The sequence below is a fragment of the Hypanus sabinus genome, chromosome 6, assembly GCF_030144855.1.
Source record: "Hypanus sabinus isolate sHypSab1 chromosome 6, sHypSab1.hap1, whole genome shotgun sequence".
Lineage (NCBI taxonomy): Eukaryota > Metazoa > Chordata > Chondrichthyes > Myliobatiformes > Dasyatidae > Hypanus > Hypanus sabinus.
The window spans coordinates 101,219,825-101,236,863 of NC_082711.1; the positions used below are offsets into that span (position 1 = coordinate 101,219,825).

At 43.0% G+C, this 17,039-nt stretch overlaps 1 protein-coding gene across 3 annotated transcripts in view; it reads right to left on the reverse strand.

Annotated features, from left to right (window-relative positions):
* Positions 1 to 7,397, reverse strand: part of macc1 (MET transcriptional regulator MACC1) — a 46,919-nt gene extending 39,522 nt beyond the window's left edge. For all 3 annotated transcript variants that reach the window (XM_059972670.1, XM_059972672.1, XM_059972671.1), the window contains exon 1: positions 7,177 to 7,397. The gene's annotated coding sequence lies outside the window, so the exon portion shown is untranslated. The remainder of the gene's footprint in view (positions 1 to 7,176) is intronic.
* Between the last annotated feature and the right edge of the window lie 9,642 nt (positions 7,398 to 17,039).

Genomic DNA, 17,039 nt, shown 5'->3' on the forward strand with positions numbered 1-17,039 from the left:
AGATTTTCTGCTATTCAGAAATACCTGCAGTTCCCTTTGAAACTATTGATAACTATCTGGGAGCAAGATGCAGTTCAATATTTCAGTTAATTCTGACAGTTTCTTCTAATGGATAATTTGTTACTAAACAAAAATATTTCTAAAACTTCTCTCTATATAAAGAGCACCTTAGAATCTTCCTTAACTCAATTTCACTATTAGAAAAGTATAACTAAAAATGTTTGCAACAGCCCAAGTCAGACAGAGTTATATCAAGGTAAAATTTTATTTGGTCAATAGGGAATCAACTTGTCAACAAGCAATGGCACAGGGACCAAGGTAATCTTTCCCCTTCATTCTCAGTCCTGAAGAAGGGTCTCCGCCCAAAATGTCAACTACCTATTCATTTCCATAGACGCTGCCGACCTACTGAGTTCCTCCAGCATTTTGTCTGTGTTGCTGTGTGTGCGTGTGCACACGTTCACTTAACTCCTGGTGGAGTTGTTGGGGTGCCGTCATGACAAGCTTTTTGCAGCAATCTTTTTGATGATTGCTCATCATACAGCATGTCTTGGGCATCTGAAACCTGGTGAAGCCCATCCCTCTCCAGGTTTTTTTTTTACGAGGTCAAGTTGCTAGCTCGACACTCAACCCAGGCACGGATGGAGAGCGTGCAAGGGAGCTGGCCAGAATCGAACTCCGGACCTCTCGCCCCAGAATCCTGCACTGATGCCACTATGCCACCAACCAGCAAATTTATATTTTTAAGGATGATTAAACATACAGTTCGTCCTAAGACATTTTAACTGAGACAAAAGATCAAGATAGGGAACAGACAGGTTTAAGAAGTGTTATAAAAATGAAATTAGGGCCAAGGCTTTGAGAATTGCTGTGGGATGAGATAGCTGAAGATTCTGCAACTACTGATGATGCACATAAAAAAGTGAAGAGGACCAAAACATATGGTTGGAATTCAAGGTTAGAGCAAAATTCAATGATGTGAAGGAAACACCTAGAGTTGAAGACATAGCACTCTTTGTAAAAAAAAAACGTTTCCCCTCAAGTTCTTACTAAATATTTCCCTTCACGCTTTAAACCAATCCTTTCTAGTTCTTGAATCCCAAACCCTTGGAGAAAGACAAAGTACATTCACCCTATCTTTACCCCTCATGATCTTATACACCTCTATAAACCGCTAACAGTCTCCTACAATCCAAGAGAAAAATAAAGTCCTTGCCTGTCCAACAACCCTATAACCCAGTCTCTCCAGTTCCAGCAATACCCTCAAATCTTTTCCGCACTCGTTCCAGTTTAATGCCTCTTTCCTATAGTAATAATTCAGAGATAAGGTGTCTTTAAATATCAAGGGCCAATGCCTGAACTCTCTTGTTATAGTGGTCATTGTTTGGCATCTTTCGTGGCAAGAAAGATATTTGCCCTTTGTCAGACCACGTCTTTTCAATATGGCCTGGCTCCACCACACAGGAATACATGACTTATTTCACCCCTAAATATGCCATTGGTGATTGTGTTTCACTCATTAAAAAAAAATCTTGCAAGCCACATTGAAAATCTATTCTCCTTTTATGCTGTGTACATGTTAGGTTTCCAGCACCGGTTAAGCATCCCTTGTCCCAAGTGCTTGAGGCAGGAAGCGTTTCAGATTTCGGAGTATTTCTGTCTATATAATGCGATACCTTGGGAACAAGACCCCAGTCTAAACACAAAACCAATTTACATTACATATACAGCTTATGTGCAGCGGGTGTGTGTCTCTCTCTGAGTGAACAGTCTGCAGGCAGAGCACAGTCATATGTGATGGGGCTGGGTCCTCCACAGACAGGGCTGAATGGCCAACCCCAACTGTATCTATTACCAAGTTCCAAAATAGCAATTGAAATCAATTTCTGATATGAAGCCAAACAGCCACCTGTTCCACAGTACCTGCGATCGAAGGAGGATAGCTTTGTATAATATTCTAAATAATTTTGTGCATGAAATAATTACCTCATTGTCAGCTCATGAGAGATCTTTGCTTGTTTCACGATCACTGTACAGTTAAGCAGCTTATGCTCTGACTAATTCACTTTCAGTACAAGACTGAGATCTTTTTTCGCTCTGTGTGATTCTTTTCTATTTTTTTCATTAATTGTTGGTTGTTACAGACTTGGGGTCACCTCTCAGAACTGTGCATCACCTGGGATGCTCAGCGCCTTGTGGAATTTTACATTTGTGACGTCATGTCAGCACTTTAAAAAAAAATTTGGATTTTGCAGGTTTTCAGATTTTGGAATTTCAGATCGGGGTACCAAACCTATACTAACAAATCCCAACATTCTAATCTGATGCTAAATTACCATAATGTCAAATGAAGAACATACATTTCCAAATAACTAGGTATGTGTAGATATTCAATGAACTTTTTCATCATGAAATGTAGATACAAGTAGAACAAGGTTGTTTGGGCTTTGTGGGTTTGGGTGCCAGAGCTCATAAGTCCTTCTGTGACAGATGTCCATGCTATTTAATATGTATATTTTTTGTTAGTAAATATTGATATTTGTGTTACTAGGGTGTGAGCCATTGTTTGAGGTATATGGTACTTTTGTTGTATTTACACTGGTGAGATTGTTCTACAAACCCAAAACAAAAAGAATTATAAAATAAATGATAAAAAGATATCGGTGCTGAACATTGACTTTCTCACGCACAACATATACATTTCCAAACAAAAATGCTGAAAATTCTGACAAAGTGTTTATGACCTGCAACATGAACTCTCTTTCCACAGATCTTGCCTGCCCTCTATTTCTAGTATTCTCCACTTTTTGCTCCAGTTTTCTAATACTTGCAGTTTGATTTTCTTGTTACATAGTCATCAAAATGACACTGCAAACTATTAACTTGACAGTCTAAATGTTTATATTCTGTAAATAGTCTCAAAATAGATAAAGTACAAAATCAAATAATGTTATTTGAACATTTTGCATTTTAATAAAAATGACAAATGAAATGCTCTGTGCACTTAGTTAATCAAGAGTAATTAGCAAACTTTTATAAGTTGATGTTTCAGGTGTTATGATAGAATTTCTTCCTTAAAATACTGAACCCTCAAATACAGAATGTGCATTGCAAAATGAAGGTAGGTGCACAATTCTAACTGGTTATACCTTTTTACATGAAAGTTTGTGAAACCATTTCGTGGATAATCAATTTGCCAGATTCCTGTTGAGATTTGGCATCTCAACAGTAGCAAGTAAATGAGCAAATATCAAATCTGAATGATATGTCTTAAATAATCAGGTTTTTCAGAAAACTGATTATAAAAATAATTGTTGTATTACCAACTTTGCATACATTTCTATCTTAAGATACAAAAAATGAAATGTTTGCTTTTGTGAGCAATTTTTTTAACAGCTGTTCAATTCTCTGGCTCAGAACAACTCAATTTAATAAAAAAAGTGACTCAAAGGCTTGACAAAACCCTCTTTTCCCGATTAATGTACAATATTCACTTTCTTAGAAACCAATTTCTAAGAAACTCAACTATTTCTAAGTTTCTCTAAGAAACTCAATTATTTAATTGTACCTCCTAACATCTGAGAACAACTTCAAGAATCAAGCATTATCTGACAACTTTGACTGAGGGGCTTGACCAATTTATCAATGTCTAATCCCAACAAAATGAATCTGAAATCAGTATTGCTTTTGTGTTCAGTTCATTAACATTTAAAATCATAATCACTTTGTACACTCAATTGATTTAGTAGGATCTGCCAAATACGTCTGCTGGAAGCAAGGAAAAACAAGACCACAAAGTATTTATAGTCATAGAGCACTACAGCACAAAAACAGGCCCTTCAGCCCATTTAGTCTTTGCTGAACTATAATTCTGGCTCATTCCATTGAGCTGCCATTCATACCCCTCATCTATATAGTTATCCATACTTCTTTTAAATTTTGAAAATGAACCTGCATTCACTACTTCTGCTGGCAGCTTGTTCCAGCACTGTCTGAGTGAAGTTCCCCCTATGCTTCCCGTAAACATTTCCCTTTTCTCCCTTAATCCATGACCTCTAGTTCTCACCTCACCCAATTTCAGTGGAAAAAAAACTCACTTGCATTATCCCAACTCTAATTCAAAAATAACTGAATTATCAATAAGCCACAATTTGCTTCCTCCTATAATCAGTGAAACATATATTAATGCAAACAATTTCAAGCACAAAAATTTTCAAAACACAGGTACACGGCCTAAAAAAACTATTTAATCCCCTTGGAGGTTTTCATGTTTTATTGTTTTACAACATTGAATTACAGTGGATTTCATTTGGCTTTTTTTGATACTGATCAACAGAAAAAGACTTTCATGTCAAAGTGAAAACAGATCTATACAAAGTGATCTAAATTAATTACAAATATACAACACAAAATAATTGATTGCATAAGTATTCACCCCCCCTTAATATGTCATACCAAATCATCACTGGTGTAGCCAATTGATTTTCAAAGTCAAATTAGTTAAATGAAGATCACCTATGTGCAGTCAAGGTGTTTCAATTGATTGTAATAAAAATATACCACAACTGATGAGTCAGTATCCTGTCAAAAACTACACCACAAGGTCAAAAAAAACACTTGAAGCAACTCTGTAAAATGGGTGTTGAAAAGCACAAGTCAGGAGATGGATACAAGAAAATTTCCTAGTCCCGGAATAGCCCTTGAAGTACAGTTAATTGAATCAAGAAATGGAAAGATATGACACCGATGTACTGAGCGACCGTTTAAGGAGGGACTAGTGAGGGAGGCAACCAAGAGATCTATGACAACTCTGGAGGTGTTACAAGTTTCAGAGGCAGAGGTGGCAGAGACTGCGCATACAACCGTTGCCCGGGTACTTCACCAGTCACAGCTTTATGGGAGAGTGGCAAAGAGAAAGCAACTGTTGAAAAAAAAGTCACATGTAATCTCAGCTAGAGTTTGCCAGAATGCACATGGGAGACTCTGAAGTCAGCTGGTAGAAGGTTCTCTGGTCCGACGAAACCGAAGTTAAGCTTTTTGAATATCAACTAAACGCTGTGTTTAGTGTAAACTGAGCACTGCACATCAAAAACATACCATCCCCACTCTGAAGCATGCTGGTGGCTGCATCATGCTGTGGAGATGCTTCTCTGCAGCAGGCCCTGGAAAGCTTGTTGAGGGTAGGAAAACCTGATGCAGTCTGCAAGAGAACTACGACGGAAGAAGATCTGTTTTCCCAGCAAGAAAGCCCCAAGCATAAAACCAAAGCTACACAGAAATAGTTTAAAACAACTAAGTTAATGCCCTGGAGTGGCCAAGTCAGAGTTTAGACTTAAATTCAACTGAGAATTTATGGCTGGACTTGAAAAGTGTTATTCACTTACGATCACCATGCAATCTGACAGCTTGAACAGTTTTGTAAAGAATGGGAAAACTTGCAATGTTCAGTTGTGCAAAACTAATAGCCACTTATCTACACAGACTCAAGGTTGTAATAGCTGCCCAAGGTGCACCTACTAAATACAAGCCGGTGAGCAATTATGCAATCAATTTTTGTTTAATAATTATAATAAATTTAGACCGATTTGTAGAAATTTGTTTTCACTTTGCCATGAAAGAGTCTTTTCTATTGATCAGTGTAGGAAAAAAAGATAAGGAACACAATTATTAGAACTGTAAACAAGAAAACTAATTCCTTTGACAGGCAGGTCAATATCTATGGGTCACAGACAAAAATTAATTGGAAGAAGCATATGAAAGTTTTTTTTCCCCGCCCAAAGATTAGCATAATCTGAAAGGACAGAAAAACCAAAATCATTAAAAGAAAATCTGAACAAGCAGTGGGGGAAAAAAAACACACTAGCTTAAGCAGCAACAGACTAACACCTGGAAAGTAGATCATGTAAAAGCACTTGCAGATCTAATTCTTTGTTTGGCACTTTTGCCTATTGTCTGCAATAACTTCACTGTGTTCGGAGTTAACCCTCCAAATGGTTTCTTTCAACTTTCCCCTTAGATTTCAATGCCATTCAAGAAATGGATGTGAATGTTTTGATTTCAAATATGGCAAATATTTTGAAATTAATTTATCTATTTCTCAATCATTGACCCACGCAAATATACAAATGAACATTTCCTTTCCTTATAATGTAACTTAACTAGACAGTGTAAAGTTGGGAATCAAGTTAAGTTCTACATTTGCCTGAAAACTTAATAACTTTGTCTTCCACGTGGAATTTTACCAGTTATTTTACGAGGTAACACAATGTCAACATTCCTGGTCTAGTATTAAAATAAAATAACTATGATAACTATACTAGCAGTAATAAACACAGAATGATCCAGAATTACGTCATGAATGTCAAATCACCCTTGCTCCTCCTTTCTGTAGCACAAAACAAACCAAGGAGAAGGGATTAAGTACAAGTTTACCCATCCTCTTGGACAATACCCCTACCCTTGCATCACATCCCGATTTATAAATAGACACATACAACTTAGGAAATAAAGTCAGACGACATCTGTACCGCTAGAAACAAAAGCCTAACAGTTGATGGACTTTCTGAAGTTTTCCTTTCAATGCAAATGTTTAAAATCTCCGGTTATTTCATTGTCAACTCTGGTACTATTAAAGTGAACTCCAATATTATCCTATCCTCATTTACTAACTTCACGACAAAAGCAAAAAGCGACTGGGCCTGTTGTTAACAGAACGTTCCATGTTGTAATAACCTGAAAAACTACTAAGTACGAGATTTGTTTTCGACTAACACACTAATATAGCAGTCTTTCACTTGTATTTCAGATCTTAAAAACACCCAAATCATTTAAAGTCATCTTGGCAACATACAAGAAAGTTTGGGAAACTGGCTGAAAACCCAGACGTCCAAAAAAAACAGGGAACTGATTAGTTCACAACTAATCGCCCCCTCGTTACCATTACAGCTGTCATTAATCCGAAGTAAATTTCACTTCAAATTTACATAGAATATTTTAAAATTAACTTCCGATCACAAACACGACGTCAAAAACATAGAACTGACGACAAGCATGCTACAATATCGCAGTTCGCCATTCTCTTTACTACAAAGAGTTCTTTATAGACTAACTTTAATCTCAGTGTTCTGGTAAATTAAACCTCAGTATGCAGTGCGGAGACTGCTTCCCGGGACTCACCTCACATCTGAAACCCCATCGTTCACCCCCACCCCCTCTCACTCGCGATGTTCTCCCACTTCAAAAAGGAAAAGTCCCTCAAGGTGTGGTATCCGCCATGGTGATTTCCTCGTGGTATGCAGATTTTCGCTTCACCCCAGTGCTGACAACAGTGAACCACACCCAAGTGCAGGTGAATGTGCGAGCCGCACTCGGCTCCCAGCGCCTGCTGCTGCTACCTGCATCGCGCCCAGATGCATTGTGGAACTTAGAGTTCGTTCACGATGATCCGCTGAGCGGAACCGCATCGCCATTCGTCAGATATAAACTACAAATCCCAGGATCCTCTGCGCGACGCAGCTACACACCTGGAAATGGGATGGTCGTCGAAGTTTTGATACGTGCAGCTGAAGTACATTAGCGGCTCTAGTCAGTTATGGTCAGGAGGAACAAGGATGAATTATACTATATACTATATGAAATACGTCCTTCCGTCTGGGAGAAGGGATAATAGTAGCTTGGATTTAAAAAAAATATCTTTATTTTCACTCCAGCAGCGACCACACTAAAGTAATTCACTTTGTTACTCTTTATACTTCACTGCATATGTGATCTCAGCCAGGCTTTGAGGAGTTGTAGCAAAGTTTATTAATTTTTGTTCAGATTTCTCATCCACACGTCCATTAGTTCGAAACTTTAAAACATTAATGTAATCTTCCTCCCTCACAAGCCTATTCAAAATTCGGCATCATGATTTCAGCATCTATTCTTCTTTAGTCTTAAAGACAAAACAATATAGCACAGCACAGTACAGGGCCCACAATGTTGTGCCGAGCCTTAAACCCTGCCTCCCATATAACACCCCACCTTAAATTCCTCCATATACCTGTCCAGTACTCTCTTAAATTTCACTAGTGTATCTGCCTCCACCACTGACTTAGGCAGTGCATTCCACGCACCAACGACACTCTGAGTAAAAAACCCCCTTGAATTTTCCACCCCTTACCTTAAAGCCATGTTCTCTTGTACTGAGCAGTGGTGCCCTGGGGAAGAGGTGTCGCCTGTCCACTCTATCTATTCTCTTAATATTTTATATACCTCTATCATATCTCCTCTCATCCTCCTTCTCTCCAGAGAGTAAAGCCCTAGCTCCCTTAATCACTGATCATAATGCATACTCTCTAAGCCAGGCAACATCTCCTCTGTACCCTTTCCAATGCTTCCACATCCTTCCTATAGCGAGGCAACCAGAACTGGACACAGTACTCCACGTGTGGCCTAACCAGAGTTTTATAGAGCTGCAATATTATCCCGTAACTCTTAAACTCTATCCCTTGACTTATGAAAGCTAACACTCCATAAGCTTTCTTAACTACCCTTTCTACCTGTGAGGCAACTTTCAGGGATCTGTGGATATGTACCCCCAGATCCCTCTGCTCCTCCACACTTTCAAATATCCTTCCATTTACTTTGTACTCTGCCTTGGACTTCGTCCTTCCAAAGTGTACCACCTCACTGAACTCCATCTGCCACTCGTCAGCCCACTTCTGCATCCTATCAATGTCTCTTTGCAATCTTTGACACTCATCTAGACTATCCACAACACCACCAACCTTTGTTTCATCTGCAAACTTGCCAACCCACCCTTCTACCCCCACATCCAGGTTGTTAATAAAAATCATGAAAAGTAGAGGTCCCAGAACAGATCCTTGTGGGACACCACCAGTCACAACCCTCCAATCTGAATGTACTCCCTACACCACAACACTCTGCTTTCTGCAGGCAAGCCAATTCTGAATCCACCTGGCCAAACTTCCCTGGATCCCATGCCTTCTGACTTTCTGAATAAGCCTACCGTGTGGTAAGGAACATCCTTGGAGGCAGGAAAGCAAAGCAAAAGGTAAGATCTGAAGTTGTAGTTAAAAATGAGCAAATTTTATTTTATACTGTAATGTCAACTCATTTAGATCTTGTGCAAAGCCCCTGAGGGGCAATCAGCTCATGTAAGTTGTTGCAATAATTGTAAATTAATTGTGAACAACCTCAGATGTACTCATTAACTCTATATTTTCCATTATCAGAAAAGTTAGCAAGCAATATTTGTTCTTATATCTGAAGTATGAGGGGAGTCATTTTGGGAGGGGAAACGAGCATAGTAGATACACAGTAACTGACTAGGCCCTAGGTAGTGTTGATGAACAGACAGACTGTTTAAGTTTACTGTTAAAGTTTACTGATCTCTGAAAGTGGAAAAACAGGTTCATAGTATGCTTGTCTTCATGTGGTATAGGACATAATCTTATGACTTTATTAAACATAACTGAGGCTGCAACTGGAGTATTATGAGTTCTAGTTCCCACAATATAGAAAGCATGTGATTGTGTTGGAGGATATGCAGTGGGCACTCTCTGGGACATCTGCCCAGATTGGTAATTTCTCAGTCAAGACTGGATAAACAGGAGAAAATCTGCAGATGCTGGAAATCCAAGCAACACACAAAATGCTGGAGGAACTCAGCATGCCCGGTAGCATCTACAGAAAAGAGTACAGTCAACATTTCAGGCCTAGACCCTTCAGCAGGGCTGGAGAACAGAATGATGAGGAGTAGAGTTAAAAGATGGGGGAAGGGGAGGAAGAAACACCGGGTGATAAGTGAGACCGGGAGGGGGAAGGTTGAAGTAAAAAGCTGGGAAATTGGTGAAAGAGCTACAGGGCTGGAGAAGGGGGAATCTAAGATAAGGAGGGTAGGTGCACCAGAGAGGTGTAGGCAAGAAGATAAGGTGAGAGAGGAAAAAGGGGATGAGGATTGGTGAAGAAGGGGGGGGGGCATTACCAGAAGTTTTGGGTAATTGATGATTTACAGACTAATTTTGTTTTCCCTATAGAAGGGAGGCTGTAAAGGAACTGATAGAGGTATATAAAATTATTTTACTTAAATGGAAGGACCCTAACCCTCCTACCACCTTTTATTGGCTTTTCTCTATCATGTCCTATTTACGTCTAAAGAAAATAAGAAGTCGGACATTGGACACATCCTTTAAATTTGAAGAAATCTGGTGACCTTTTATTCAATATTTTCATATGATCTGATTTTTGTACTGATTCACTTCCAGCTATTTTTTTCAGAACCTTGGATTTGATCAGAGAGTCTCTCTTCTCTTGGTCTTTCTCTCAGGATGGGCTGCCCAGTCCTTTTCTTTCTGTTCAGAATAGTGTTTTTTTTTTCTCTTCTACATAAAAATTTCTAATTGTCCTTCATTTCTTCATAAGTTGATAAGAGGAGAATTATACATTCTATATCAAATTTATACTTTGTAGATGAACACTTTGTGTGATTCTGATATTGTATGTTTTAACTTCTGTATGTACTACTATTGACATATATACCAAAGATATTCTCCTCCTCTTTGTATACACACTACTTTTTTTTTAAATCAGTAAAAAGATTATAAAAAGAAAGAAAGAAAGAAAATTATTTGTCCTGTGGACATGGAAGGCTTTAAAAAGTCTCTTTGTAATGGTGGTGGTGTCCAAGTGGGCAAATGTACAAGGTAAGAGGTAGGAAGGTTAGTGAGGTCTGAGGGATTTTTTTCACACAAGGGTATTTGGAGTCTGGATTGTGTTCCCGAAAGAGGGGATGGAGGCAGGTACTCCCACAATGTTACAGAAGCATGAGGACAAGTAACTGAACGACAAAGCTGTTGAAGGCTTCAGACCTTGTGTAAGTATGAGAATAATGTAGATGGCCTTGGTTTTTGTGCTGTTCCATATGACTTTGTGACAGAAGTAACTTGACACTATTTGTGCTGTAAAACATGTTTTCCAGGAGAGATTCTGTACACTATCCAAAATAAAATAAATGTTTTGCTATCTCAAGAGAAATAAATTTTGACTTTGGTTTGTTGAAGACATTTATTCAGTTATTGAGGAGATTCTAGAGTAATGCATTTCTATCACTGTGTCAATTCAACAAAAAGAAGCTCAAAACTGTTCCTGAATAAATTAGTTCCCAAGGCTGATGCTTCCAGTATGTCCTTCCCATATAACTTAACTAGAATGTGGTTAATCACACTATCATTTCTGTCTTTTCATCTCAATAGGTTCCAATAGGTACATTTAATGTCAGAGAAATGTATACAATATACATCCTGAAATTCTTTATCTTCACAAACAACCACAAAAATGGAGGAGTGCCCCAAAGACACCAAAATGGTGCTCAAATATTTTAACTCAGCATTGTCTGGTCTTCCAATTAAATGTGGTCCAGGGTTCATAGGAGCCGACTGTTCAGAGCTGAATTTTAAACTTAATCTACAGACTATATTTATATTTGAAGATTGTTGGCTGAAGTCCATTGCTTAAGTTATTTGCTATATGTGCTAACCCCATAAACACTCTGACATGGGTGTGTACTTGGACATTGGTGTTTCTATACCAGGCCGTGATGCAACCGTTAAAGATACACTCTACGGTGCATCTCTAGGAATTTGGCAAATTTTAGGTGAAATGCTTAATCTGCACAAACTTCTAATATAGCAGAAGTACTGTCTTGCTTGCTTTGTAATAGCGCTTACTTGCTGGTCACAGGAAGGTTCGTCTGAGAAGATAATGCTACAGCTGTAGCAGGCACATATTCACAGTCCCGCGCGAGCTTTTCCCTTTGTTGGTGAAGCAGACCTGGTGCCCTTTTGGGGAACTCGACCGGTTGCGCCACATCCACATGGGCCGGTTTGAGGCGGTCCACTGTGAAAACCTTCTCTCTCCCCCCCAATGTCCAGCACAAATGTGGACCCGTTGTTCCTGAGCACTGTAAACGGCCCCTCGTAGGGCCGTTGCAGCGGTGGCTGATGCCCGGTCCTTCGTACAAACACAAACTTACAGTTCTGCAGGTCTTTGGGTACGCAGGTCGGGTTCTGCCCGTGCTGCGAAGTGGGTATGGGGGCCAGGTTGCCGAGCCTCTCACGTAGTCTGCCCAGGACTGCTGTGGGTTCTTCGTCGTGCCCCCTTGGGGCTGGTATGAACTCCCTGGGGATGACCAGGGGTGCGCTGTACACCAACTCGGCCGACAAGGTGTGCAGATCGGCTTTGGGCGCCGTGAGGATGCCGAGTAGGACCCAGGGAAGCTCGTCCGCCCAGTTAGCTCCTCGCAGGCAGGCCATGAGAGCCGACTTTAGGTGACGGTGGAAATGCTCCACCAGTCTGTTCGACTGTGGGTGGTAGGCAGTTGTGTGGTGCAGCTGTGTCCCCAAAAGTCTGGCCATAGCTGACCACAGGCTGGAGGTGAACTGGGTGCCTCTGTCAGAGGTAATGTGGGCCGGTACACCAAAGCGGGACACCCAGGTAATGATCAGTGCCCGGGTGCAAGATTCGGAGGTGGCGCCGGTGAGCGGGATCGCCTCTGGCCATCTGGTGAACCGGTCCACGATAGTCAGGAGGTGCCGTGCTCCGTGCAACACTGGCTGGGGGCCCACGATATCCACATGAATGTGGTTGAAACGCCGGTGGGTGGGATGGAACTGCTGCGGCAGAGCTTTGGTGTGCTGCTGCACCTTGGCTGTCTGGCAGTGCATGCACGTTTTGGCCCATTCACTAACCTGCTTGCGGAGACCGTGCCAAACGAACCTGCTGGAGACCATCCAGATGGTTGTCCTGATGGAGGGGTGCGCTAAGTTATGAATGGAGTTGAAAACACGGCGCCGCCAGTTTGCCGGGACAACAGGACGGGGTTGGGCGGTGGTGACGTCACAGAGTAGGGTCCTCTCACCTAGGCCTACAGGGAGGTCCTGGAGCTGCAATCTGGAGACTGCGGTTCTGTAACTAGGGATCTCCTCGTCTGCCTGCTGTGCCTCTGCCAGCGCCTTAAAGTCTACCCCTTGGGAAAGGGCATGAATGGTAGGGCGAGAGAGCGCATCCGCCACGACATTGTCCTTACCCGAGACGTGCCGGACATCTGTTATGTATTCAGAGATGTAGGACAGATGGCGCTGCGGACCAGGGGTCAGACACCTTTGTGAACGTAAAGGTAAGCAGCTTGTGGTCCGTGAACACGGTGAAGGGCCTACCTTCCAAGAAGTACCGGAAATGCCGGATTGCCAGGTATAGCGCCAACAGTTCCCGGTTGAAAGCACTGTATTTGAGCTCGGGCAGTCGCAGGTGTTTGCTGAAAAACGCCAGGGGTTGCCAGCGACCCGCGATGAGTTGCTCCAGTACCCCAACAACTGCCGGGTTAGATGCGTCCACTGTGAGGGTGGTAGGGACGTCCATTCTGGGGTGCACTAGCATCGCGGCGTTCGCCAAGGCTTCTTTCATTTTAATGAAAGCGGCGGCAGACTCCTCGTCCCAGGTAACGTCCTTGCCCAGACCTAACATCAGGGTGAACAGGGGGTGCATGATTCGGGCAGCTGAAGGGAGGAAGCGGTGGTAGAAATTTACCATACCCACGAATTCCCGAAGGCCTTTGATTGTGATGGGTCGGGGAAAATGGCGGAGTGCATCTACCTTAGCGGGCAGAGGGGTTGCCCCGTCTTTAGTAATCCTGTGGCCCAGGAAGTCGATGGTGTCGAGCCCGAACTGGCATTTGGCGGGGTTGATTATTAGACCGTATTCACTCAGTCGGGCATAGAGTTGACGGAGGTGGGACAGATGCTCCTGACGACTGCTGCTGGCTATGAGGATGTCATCCAAATAGATGAAAGCGAAGTCCAGGTTGCGTCCCACCGCGTCCATTAACCGCTGGAACGCCTGTGCGCCATTCTTCAGGCCGAACGGCATGCGGAGGAACTCGAAAAGGCCAAACAGGGTGATGAGTGCCATTTTGGGGACGTTGTTCAGATGCATCGGGATTTGATGGTATCCCCGGACGAGGTCTACCTTGGAGAAGATCCGTGCGCCGTGCAGGTTTGCTGCAAAATCCTGAATGTGTGGCACAGGGTAGCGGTCCGGTGTGGTAGCCTCGTTCAGCCTGCGGTAGTCGCCGCATGGTCTCCAGTCCCCTGTTGCTTTGGGCACCATGTGCAGGGGGGAGGCCCATGGGCTGTCGGACCTCCGTATGATCCCCAAATTCCTCCATCCTCTTGAACTCCTCCTTCACCAGTTGGAGCTTGTCCGGGGAAAGCCTTCGAGCACGGGCGTGGAGGGCTGGTCCCTGGGTCGGGATGTGTCGCTGTATGCCGTGTTGGGGCAAGGCTGCCGTGAACTGCGATGCCAGAACCGATGGGAAATCTGCCAGGACCCTGGTGAAGTCGTTGTCGGACAGCGTGATGGAGTCGAGGTGAGGGGCTGGCAACTGGGCTGCACCCAGGGAGAACGTCTGAAAGGTCTCAGCGTGTACCAGTCTCTTCCTGGGCAGGTCGACCAGCAGGCTGTGAGCCCGCAAAAAATCCGCACCCAGAAGTGGTTGGGCTACAGCGGCCAGTGTGAAGTCCCACGTGAAACGGCTGGAGCTGAACTGTAGCTGCACTGTACGGGTGCCATAGGTCCTCACTGTGCTGCCGTTCATGGCCCTCAGGGGGGATCCCGGTGCCCTGCTGCAGGTGTCGTAACTCGTTGGAGGTAAGACGCTGATCTCGGCACCGGTGTCGACCAAAAAACGGTGTCCCGACTGCTTGTCCCACACATACAGGAGGCTATCCCGATGGCCAGCTGCCGTAGCCATCAGCGGCGGCTGGCCCTGGCGTTTCCTGGGAACTTGCAGGGCGGGCGACAGCGGCAGGCTTCTGCGCCCCACCGCTGGTGGTAGAAGCACCATTGTTCGTTGGGCTCCCCACCCCTGCCTCTGGGGTTAGTGGGCTCTGTGGCCGGGCCTGGTCTGGTCTGCTGCCGGGAGCATGGCCTGGTGAACTATGCGACGGACGCCCCACCCACCTTTTTGGCGTTCCACAGCAAGTCCGCCCGGGCTGCCACCTTCCGGGGGTCACTGAAATCCGCATCGGACAGCAGCAGACGTATGTCCTCGGGCAGCTGCTCCAGGAATGCCTGCTCAAACATGAGGGAGGGCTTGTGTCCTCCGGCCAGAGACAACATCTCATTCATTAAAGCCGATGGAGGTCTGTCGCCCAAACCATTCAGGTGCAGTAAACGGGCAGCCCGCTTTCGCCGTGAGAGTCCGAAATTCCTTATGAGCAGGGCTTTGAATTCCGTGTACTTGCCGCCTGCTGGGGGAGACTGTATGAACTCCTCAACCTGGGCCACTGTGTCCTGGTCGAGGGAGCTCACCACATAGTAGTAACGTGTGTCCTCTGAGGTTATCTGCCGAACGTGGAATTGGGCTTCTGCTTGCTGGAACCACAGGTGAGGTCGCAGCGTCCAGAAGCTTGGCAGTTTCAATGAAACTGCATGAACAGATGCGGCGTCGTTCATCTCCGGTCCAAATATCATTTGGATCGTCGGGGTCACCAATTGTATCGGTGTGCTACACGCAGCGCTGAAATAACGACACGGAGTCGGTAAACTACAGTTAAAGAAGATTTTATTCGAACTTCGCTTTAAAGCCTCCCTGATCCCGCCCTCCCGGGGCGCGGATGCTGTAGGAGGCACGTATTCACAGTCCCACGCGAGCTTTTCCCTTTGTTAGTGAAGCAGACCTGGCGCCCTTTTGGGACTGGCCTTTGTGCCGGCGCGCTGGCTATTTGTGAGCCGGTTCGAGTGCACTAGGAAGTGGGTCGCCACAGTGTTGCCTAAATTATTGTTGACTCAGGAGGCATAGGCCTGCACAGATACAAAGTCGCACCAAGAGCTATGGATAATAGTGGGATCAAATTTACAATGAACTGTTTGTATTATTAGCATGTTGGTTGTTTTGAACCTTTTCTTAATTAGTTTAGATCACTAAATTAAATATAGTTTATATTTTCATATGTGTTTATATATTAGATTCCCAGAAAAGGAAACTAATGCCTTGCCATATAATTATATTACCACAGACTTGGAAATGATTTTATTACTGTCACACCAGTTGGAAGACTTTTATCTCATTGGAAAAAAATATACAGAAGACAATATGTCTCTTACAGCTTGTAAAAGACTCTGATTTTTATTTTCCAGTTTCCTTTAATATCCAGCCAAATTATTATTTAAAAAGTCATTGATAGAAGAAAATATTCTTAGGAAACAAAGAAATTGAGGCTTGTATCATAGCCCATTGCATTGATAATTGGAGTTTGGCACATATTTACTGTTATATTTTACTGTTAGGAAATGGAACAAAGGACAAGTTTTTGCCCAGTCATGATTGCTCCACTTCGTCACTATTGTGTCTCAACTATCAGCGTCATCTAATCCTTTGGCAACTAAATGAGACAGATCCAGATCATATACATAGTTTTGAATTTTATTTGACCGTGATAAAATTTTGGATCCTGTAACCAGGTCATCATTAAAATCATCCACATTTTCTTCAGTAACTTTACTCCCATTATGCACTTTCTGAGATAATTTGTTATTTGAGCCATCATCCATACCTTATGAGCAAACTTGTTTATTCCATTTCATTACTTGTTGACTTTCCATTCTACTTCTCATAAACCTATACTATCCACAATTGTACTGTTCATGTCCTAACTCACACCCGTATCCTTTTGCTGACATACATTAATTATTAGTTAACCACTGACTTTATTTTAAAATTCTTATCCTTGTTTTCACCTCCTTCTACGCTAGGCTCTCATCCCTCCATATTAATCTCCACCACCCTCAAAACACTCTGGGATGTCTGCACTTAGTTCTGACCATTGTTATCTTAAAAGTAATTGCTTCAGCACTGTGGTACTTCAGTGTTGTGATGTTGGGACCTGTCTCCTGCTCTTAAGGATGTACTTGGGCTTGAAACATGAGTACCCCCAGTGTTGCAGAAATCCTGATGAGAGAATATTTTAGTAAGTGCCCAC